At 41.7% G+C, this 9655-nt stretch overlaps 1 long non-coding RNA gene across 1 annotated transcript; it reads left to right on the forward strand.

Annotated features, from left to right (window-relative positions):
* Positions 1–513: 513 nt before the first annotated feature.
* On the forward strand, positions 514–6812 carry LOC311255044. Its single transcript, XR_014622312.1, has 4 exons — positions 514–894; positions 6061–6170; positions 6284–6390; positions 6592–6812. It is a non-coding gene; the product is annotated as an uncharacterized lncRNA (long non-coding RNA).
* Positions 6813–9655: the final 2843 nt, after the last annotated feature.

The following is a 9655-nucleotide window of genomic DNA, read 5'->3' on the forward strand; positions in this document are numbered from 1 at the left end:
GTTGCCAGGAGGTCCCTGGAAAGATTGAGGAGCAAACAAACATACTAATCGGATTATAGCAAAAGTTGGCGTAATGCTGATCTCATGTATATTTACATAAGCTACCAGTTACAATAGGCTATACATACACATACCTCCCACGAGCCTGCAAGTTGGTTTTAACATTAAACACAATGGGTTTCGATTGAGAGAGCATGAAAACAAGTTAGCAAGCTTGCAGATAAGTTGATCAGTTTGTTGATTTCCTATTTTATTTTGTAGTTGTATCCTCTTGTGTCTTGTGGTCGCTGTCTACTTCCTGCTCACCTGTGTTCCCCGTGTTCTGCCTCCCTCCTGTGTTCCTGTGCTCCTCCCCGGCATGATTCCCCCTACACCTGTCTCACATCAGCCTCGTTAGCACTGCTCTGTTTCCAGTGTCTCTCCACCTGCACTTCCTCCCCTTGTTAGTTCAGTTTGTATTTAAGCCTGTGTTGTTCCCTCGCTCTTTGTTGGTTCGTCTGTTCTCGTCCAGTCCTGCGCTTACCCTGTGTTCTTGTGCCTGTTCCTCGTTCCTCATGTGTTCCTCATTTGTTCCTCGTGGTGTTCTTGCCCTCAGTTTTGTATTTCTCTTTTGTTTTTTTCCTTGGATTTTCCTTTGCCTGTCTTTCTTCTTTGGATTTCAGGCATCAGCTCATTAAGGCTTGCTTCTTGTTTTAAACTTGCCTGCCTCTGTGTGTTTGCATTTGGGTCCTCACCATTTTGAGTCGTGACAGTTACGACCCATATTTATGTTTGGTGTTAGACGGGGATGTCTAGCAGCTGTAGTGAAGTTTAAAAGCTGAAAATGGACAGTCGGGTTAAACAAGCACAGGATTTTCAGGCTGTTCGTGTCCAGTGTGAAACCAGAAGTCAAAGGTGAGTAGTTTTAATTCACCAACTTACCTTATGTCACGTACACAAACATATTGATTTTAACCCAAACCACAATGTTTTTGTAAACCTAACCAAGTAGTTGTAGTGCCTACACCTTACCAAATTGCAACCATATGATGAAGGTCTGGTACGTGTGTTGCTGTTATGCTCGACCTATTCAGTTGTTTAGGTATGAGGATGTGTTGAGATACTTGCACATCCAGCTAATTCAAATGCAGGTGTGTTAGAAAGTATCACTCCAGTCTTGAGAAAAGGAGAACCTGCACACTGCTCTTGTTCAGCATCACAATTTATTAATAAAGTTTCAATCTACCAAAGTCCCCAAACCCCTGGTATAAAATCCTTTCAAACGATCTTATTTGGAACATACAGAGTTCATCAACAGAAAACGACTGGCAACCGCTGCACAACATTATGACTGCAGTGAAACTGCAATACTTAGTTTGAATGATATTTAAGTTCAGGTTGGTTGGACTAGAAAGTTGAGTTACTCATCACATGGTGCTTTTAAAGCCAACTTACCAGGGTTGTTAGCACTTATTTCAGTTAGGTAACCCCTTGAATTACCTTCTTTCAACACTATATTAAACCTTTAAGCTTCACATGGCAAAGGCGTGCCCCAGAGTTGGACTAACCAGGATCCACTTGGCTTTCAGCACAGCCAGAGAGGGGCTTTAAACGAGAGAGAGCACACAGGTGCACCTGGAGATGGATGAGAGGGGGATCAAGATCCTCCAGGGACACAGAGACCTCCAACTCCCCACAGAGCAGCAGCCCCTGCTGGGCAAATGGATCACTCAGCCTCTGCTTCTCTCAAAACACCTCAGACCACTTTAAAAGAAAAAAGGGCACCTGCCAGCACAATAAATCTGCTTTAGGGGAGATTTACATTTGCACGGAGACAGAGTGTGAAGGTTTTCTCTTGAATAAGGAATGCAAAGAAAATGCTCATGCATACTCCCACACTATGTCAGGCATATTAGACAACTCACACATATGCAACAGCATATTCAAATGCGCAGTATATGCATGCATTTGCATAACATTTAAGTCCCATGAGCCTGCAAGATAAAATGAATGTCAGAATAATGTGAATTAAAATAAAAATTTAGTTATAAAAACAAAGTCCATGGTCAGTGAACAGGCGGCGTGCGGTGTCGGCTGAACTCGCCTCCGTGTCATGAATTCATATGTGTACCGTATACGGCACATATTCAGTCCTTAAGTCCTCAAACACAATTCATTGTGTTGCAGCATATATCTATTAAATTACCTGTCAGGTTGTTGTTAAACTCGAGCTCTCTTAAAAAGCAATTTTCCTAAAAGTATTAAGACTTTTTCCATTTCACTCAGTGAGGATATACGGCGGCAGCAGATGGAGCAGAGCCACATGTGAGGAACATGGATAGATTTACAACTCATCCCTTTCGGAGTAAAACTGGCACTGCCTATGTTTTATTATTGCATCACTGAGACCACACAGATTGTCGGTACCTCCTGTACCAGCCAGCACTATTTTGAGCTTTTTCACGGAGATCTTAAGCCCCTCTCACCTTAGGTGCTCTGGTTATGAGAAACAATTTCCTGTGTGCCAGTTCCCATGGAGACTTGCTGAAGACCATAGTGCAGGTGGAAGTCTGGCAGCGAGGAGAAAGGAGAAAAAGTTAAATGCAGCAATACTCGGATGGTTTGATAAGCCTGAGCTCATCATAAAACATGGAAGAAATACATCGTGTTTCCCTGTCTCGTGTCAGATCATTGAAATAAAAAAGAAGAGGTGACATTGTTATAAAAGACGTGTTGACTACAAGATATTCATAGTCATGTTCATGAACTTTGCGAGGTCAGACAACTCATCTGGGACATTAGGGGGAGCACTGACTTTTCTTGGCAGAATTTCCGCGCGCGGAGTACAGTGGAAGGCCCCTGTTGTGACCAAATTAAAGGATCTTCTTTTGTTTGACAAACTCCACAGGGGAGATCAAGCGTAGGCAGAAATCCTTTTTGCCGCTGTTTCTAAGATTTCTCTCTCTTTTTTTTTTTTATCCACGGAAGAAAGGATGTGAGGCACTGTCAAGATGAACCCCCTGCAAGGAAGCAATTAAAAGCTCGGCCTTGTGAAGGTCTCGCCGCGGTACAGCCCAGAAAAACAGCCTCGTGGTCGGGGCAAAAATGGGAAATGAAAAGCTTCCGTCGGTTGTTTGATAATAGTAGTTTGTTGCGAGTTTTCCAAAAACAGCAGGCGTGTGCCATAAAGGAGACTCACACATGCTTGTCAATGATAAAATGCACAAGAGCGAGTTGAAATTCATTCCTCACTGATGAAACATGCACACATCAGACTTGAAAAGGAAGAAAAAACAGAGCTTTGATACTGTAAGAAAGTGTCAGACTGCTTTTTGGGAACAGGAAGAATAAGACAGCCATGACAAGCAACCAAGGTTTTAAATCCCTTTACACCTCGGAGCAATCATTTCGGGCAAGGAGCCTTTAAATGCACATGTGTGCTACTACACCGAATGTTGATTCTGCTTTGCCAAATGCGTTTTAAGAGGCCTGTTGCAGTTGATTCTGTGCCACTGATGCAATCCAGGGCAAGGTTTGCTCGCATTACATTTCAGCTTGTCAGTCCCTTTCTTTGTGTAATTGTGGTGCCAATCACGATGGGGACTGTTTGGGAACATGTCGAGCATTTATGGTAACGACGCTAAATTGTTGTCGTGGTGAATTAGCATTATCGTGCAGTCGGTGCGTAGGGTGACATAAGAGAAACTTGTCTTCGCTTGCCGCTGCCAGTTGGCATCAAGAAATGGGGTTCTGAGACACTGAGGAGGAGTGTGGGATGGAAAGAGGATGAGAGAGATATTCAGAGGAGAGGGGGCACGATTATCGCAGCGCTATGACTTCAGATGGAGGAGGATTCATAAAGGCTGACACAGGAGCGAGACGGAGGGAGGACGAGACGACACGAAGCCGCTGTATAAGCATTACTGTGTGAACATGGTTTAAAAATGTCCAGATGAAATTCTGAGCGACAAAAGCTCTTGGATTTGATACATCACTGATATGAATCAACGTATACATTGATGAAATTGCCAGTGTGTATTTGTATTGATCACATGCATCCCATTCAGAGACAAAAAGCAGACAAGGTGAGTCATGACTTTGCAGTGTTAAGTCTCGTCAGGGTTGTGGTTAGAGATGGACCGGTTAGGGTTCGGCTGGATTTATACTTAATATCTTTCTTTAAGTATCTTTTGTACAAGATTCAAGTAAAATGGGACAATATCAAAACTCATGATGAAGGAAAAAGAACTTCTTCTACTAATAATTTTTTATTAATTAATAAATATAGCGACTTTTCATAAGTATTGTAGCCTTTGGGATATGAGGTGTGTGGATGTAGATCAACCCGAACAGCTCACGCACTCTTTATTTTAAGATCTCATTCAAATATCGTGTATTTGCCTACTGTCAATTATATATATTGCATCGTTGCTGAATATTCTTTTTTTATACTTCGTTCAGTGCTGCAGTAAATTCCCCCAAAACATTATTGCACAACTATTGCAGCCATGTCAAACACTGAATCGTGGCGACTGCGATGGTCTACTCACTTAACGTTTGCATGTTTGCATGTTTGCATGCACGGTTACGGCCACAGTCACGGTTACAGCGGCATTGTGGCGGTCAGTTTTTGTCAGCGTCTGATTTTTCTGTAGACGGCTCTTTTCTGACTGAAAGGAAATGGGATGAGAGAGGGGGGATGATGTGCAGGGCCGAAGATCGGATATCGAACCATGGGCAACTGCGGCAAGGACACCAACTGGGACGCCCCCAGAGAGCTTGTTTTGACATCTTTGCACTCATTTGAACTTTGATCCTTCATTTGATGTCACTTGAAGTCTCCCTATGAATCTATTTTTCCAGATATTTTTTAAATTTCTTATGATTTTGTTGGGAGAGCCAGCTTTGGATTTAAATGGCACATCCGGGCGCATCCGTGACTATGCGGCTACTTCTGATCATCCCGTATCAATGTCAGGCTTAAATTAACAACTTCTCATTAGTCCTGCCCAAATCTTGTTTCAGCAAAACACACTTCCGTGTTAACTCTCCCCCATTACGGATACAGATAATATAGTTGGTTGACTGAAATGGAGACTGAATCAACTGCTTCATAAGTTTTTAATCTCGGTGGAGAACATTGGGAGACAACATGAAGGAAGTTGAAGAAAGATGTGTCCCTTTAGGAAAAACACATCTAACAAAGCCATATTGCAGACCTTCTGCTCACACTGAATTTAAACACCCAGCCTCGGCCTGTATCACACAGTAAATTAAAGAATGTAAACAGAGTCACTGTGGGGAATATGAATACAGTACATGTGTCTAGCATCACAATGGGCTGGAATCTGATGCTCAACTATAAATCAAGACTTATACAGCAGGTATCTGTGGTGGGACTCTGGTAAATCTCCTTCATCTGCTTTAAATCCAGCTTTAGGGTAAATCTCTATAGTGAAAACATGAAAGTCAATGTGATGTCCTCCCAAGTAAGAGTGTGTATTCATTATGAGCGATCAGTAGGTGAAGAAGCTTTGTGGATTTGATCTCACAACGACTTACGAAGTCATTCTGCTCACATAAATACGCTTACATTAAACGATGCGAGTGTTTCGAACGTCCTCTGACACTTTGGAAACATCGAATCAAGGTCTGAAAGACATTTGAGTAGAAACACAGTGACTGCACACGCAGTCATTGTAAATCTTTACTCAGTAAATATTTTGCCGTCAAGAAATAATTCAGGAAACCTTTCAGCGTAATGTCAGAATTGCATAAAGCCAGAAACTTGAGCACTGAAAGCAGACCTCCGTATCTGCCAGAGTCACTATGTGCCTTCCCAGTACATAGTTTTGGCAGCTGAATTCTTTGTGATTTATTTTAGGAATGTAAAACTGATAATAAGTATTAGTAAGGAAGCCACAAGGCAGATATCAGCAAGCCCAGATTAGTGAAACTGAAATAGAAAAAAACAACCAAACAGAGTTTCTGTGGTTGGAGGGGCATTCTGTGAAAACATGTCATAAATTTTTTGGTAAACACTGAGCATCAGTTGGCTAATAGTTGTTTTTCTTTCCACAGCTATTTTAAAACTGGAATTGTTGCTCGAGGACACACAGACCTGTGGCTGCTGTGGCTGTGTCAACCTAAATATCTGCTTTTTATTTTGAAATACATCCCAAAGCAAGAGGGTACATGCAACTGTGATTCTTTTTCTTTTATGTCGGGCTAATTTTGCTGCCACTATTTGTCTTATTTCCAGTCCCTTGCCAAATGATTTTATTAGTGTTTATTACCATTGCAGGTTTTTAATATTTTAAGGATGTTTCAATGACGCCGGCTCCTCGGTCTCTGTGGAGAGTTTCCTGGTAGCAGCCTGCGGGTGCACCGGAGGCTGTCTCCATCCTGCAGGTGAGTGGTGTGTTTTGGTTTGTAGTTGTAATATATCAGATTTTACCTGCTTTACCAACCACTCCATGTTGCCTCACTATCCCCTCTTACAGTCCATTTTTAAGCAGGACCAGCGGTGAAATTATCCTTTTTTGATCAATATCACTGCATGTGCACTATCAGCTCTTCAGCTGATCATTTGACTGCTGTTTTCATTTAAAGGCGAATGCAGCAGCAGCTCTCTGTTGACAGACATGGAGGTGTGAGGCCGAGGCCAAGACTACAGAGCTGTAGCAGGAGAGATAATACGTGCAATTAGCTGTATTACATGTAGAGAGGCTTAAATATTTTGTGTTTTTTAATCAGAAGAGAAGGATCTTCATTGACTGATTTGTTTATGCCAAAACAAACTAAATAAACAAACTCTTTGTTTTCATGACTGAATAAACAAACCCTAAAGGACAACACAGACAATTAGCTGTTTATTTTTGTTTCTAATAAGCTTTGCATGTTAGTTTATTCTCATAAGCTAACTGTTCATCTCCTGTTCTATTTAGTGGTTGCCTCCATTTCACCATGACCATCAAATCACAGTTCATTGTAACATTTCACTATAAAGCAGTATGTAGTCAGTTTTATATGGGAACACGTATATATACCCCAGCAGACAGCCTCCTTCATCGCAACATATTGCTGCATGCAGTCCATACCGTTTTCCTTCAACCTGCTTTCATCCCCGTCTTCTCTGTTCTACACTATAATTTCCCATCAAATTCCCAGCTCAGCTCAACATACTGTATCATATGCCTCAAAGCAAACGCTACAGAAAGGCGAACAAAATTCATATTACTTTTTTGCGTTCCATGTGTCAAGTCGTTAATGGACGGTGAGTGGAAGTGAAAAGCAGGAGCATTTTCATCTTTCCTTTCTCTGTCTCTTTTACACCCAGCAAGGAAGCACATGTAAATTGGCTACGAAAGGAGAGGTAGAAAACAATTATGGGAGCGACGCGCCTGAGAGAAATGAGTCTATTGCTTGACCTGTAATGAAGTGGAAAGTTGACAAGCCGGCTTTGTGCGACTCGCAGATTTGAATGCAAGGAAATGACTCTTCTGTACTGTCAACCAACAGGAAAAGATTGCCAATTATAAGTGCTGGCCTTCCACTGGCGCCTAGCGGGCATACTGATGGGCGAGGATGGGTATGAATATTCAGTGTACATGAATATTAATGCAAACATTTTATAGTAATGTCGCTAACAAGACCTTAACAAACTATGAGTTAATGATTAATTAAACATGAAAAAAAGTCATTAATTATACTGTAAATGTATGAAAATGATAAGTGCATCATTAATGTGACACGAGTTGACAACGTATACAGTAATCATTCATGTATTTTCTGTCCCATCGTTCCCTTTTTCTAACACCAATGAACGGTGGCCGACAAGAGCAAACACATGCAAACGGACAAAACATGAAGGAAACATGCTACAAATACACACTAAACAACAAAATGTCCATTGTTTTGCACGTTCCTTTTCCTACTCTGCTTGTGTTTTGTTTATTTGCATGTGTTTTCTTAAAGGGCACCTCGACCAGTTTTACACATTAAAGTGTGTTTGCAGGTCTTGGCCAGTACTACTGCATATGTGAAAAAGAAGTAAAAAGACTTTTGTGGCTCCAGAGGAAGCTGCATGCAATCTGATAAATTGCCTTCAGTGATTTCACTCGGTGGCTACGTAGCATTGTGGGTAATGTAGGCACTGGGTTTTGAAAAGGAAGACGAATGCGTGGAATAAAAAGGTGATATCTCTGGTTGTGTTGTATCGATTATGGTGATTTGCTTTTAAACTATCCAATGCTAGACCAGTGGACCGCTTTTCGAACCTGGTGCCTATATTACCCACAATGCAACTTGGCCAGTGGAGGCAATTTATCAGATCACATGCAACAAAAGACTTTATACTGCTTTTTCACATGTGCAGTAGCACTCCCCGACCTGTAAACATACTTTGTATAAATTGGTCCTTTAAGTTTCCCTTGTTGGCCACTGCACTTAAGTCATAGGTGAACAACCTGCTGACACTTTTAGAAAAACAGTACTAATAACACTAAGAACAACAACAATAATTATTATTATTTTAAATCTTCATGAAGGTGTATTTACTGGGCTGTTCTGTTAGATTATATTAGTTTTACCCAGGTGTACCTAATAAAGTGGTCGAGTTGAGAGTTTATGCTCCGTTACCAAAGTAATAATGCTGAAAGTGACAGAGTCTGCTCAGATTCAATGAAAGCATCTTTCTTGATCATTTCTTAACGTAATTCACATTACTGGCACCTTGTGTATCTCCACATTCACTATTTTGTCTCAGCTCATTTTTTTAACAACACTGTGCATCACCAGTCTCTAGTCCCACTACTGTGAAGACCTGATGTCTGAATCACATTACCTGGCATGCAGATGGCCGTTGGGCAGTGGTCACAGGACGGTCTGATGAAGTGATCCAGGTGGCCTTAAAACTCCCATTCAAGTCCACTTCTCACCGTATCCATCCTTGTTAACAGAGCTGCTGAATATCTCTGAGTCACGCACAGCTGGTGCTACTGCAGCTCTTGGGATGTAGTGCTTGCCAGATTCAACATGAGGTCCCTTTTATTTGCCAGAAAACCTCCCCCATGAAGCCCAGATTAAATATCAATTAATAAAACCCAGGTAGGTGCCTGAAGATTGTGTTTATTTCTGTTGGAATATGTGCATCCCCTGGATTTTTTTAGGGTGTGTGCAGCCTGAATCTGTGTGCTCAGCTGGTTCTTTGCATTCGTAAGAGTGAAGTGTAGATGTGTGCGTGTATTTGTGTTGGTTTGTGTGTGTGTGTGTGGATGGAGGGGGGTGGGGGGTGGGGGGGTGCCTTTGTGCGGCGCTGCTGCGTGTATCCAATTCCAGTGTATTTAACGAGATATCTCACTTCCTCCTTTTTTTATCTTGATTCCATTTCTTGCCAGCACTCAGGGGAGCAGAATTCATTCGCACTCGTTTTTCCTTTTTCTCTTTACTCTGCTGTGCACAAATTGTTACTCAGCCATTTCTGTGCAGCAGGAACGCTCTTGAGCGAGTGATTGTCATTCAGTTTCAAATTAGTTTGGGCTGATCTACCATGCAATAAAATCTCAACATGCTGGACAGAATGACATGCTATTCAGCACGATTGTAACAGCCTGAAGTTGAGCGGGATGTGTTGTCATTGTCTTGCCTGTTTTGTACAACCCATTATGTGTCATCA

The sequence above is a fragment of the Pagrus pagrus genome, assembly GCF_965226575.1.
Source record: "Pagrus pagrus genome assembly, chromosome: 3".
NCBI lineage: Eukaryota > Metazoa > Chordata > Actinopteri > Spariformes > Sparidae > Pagrus > Pagrus pagrus.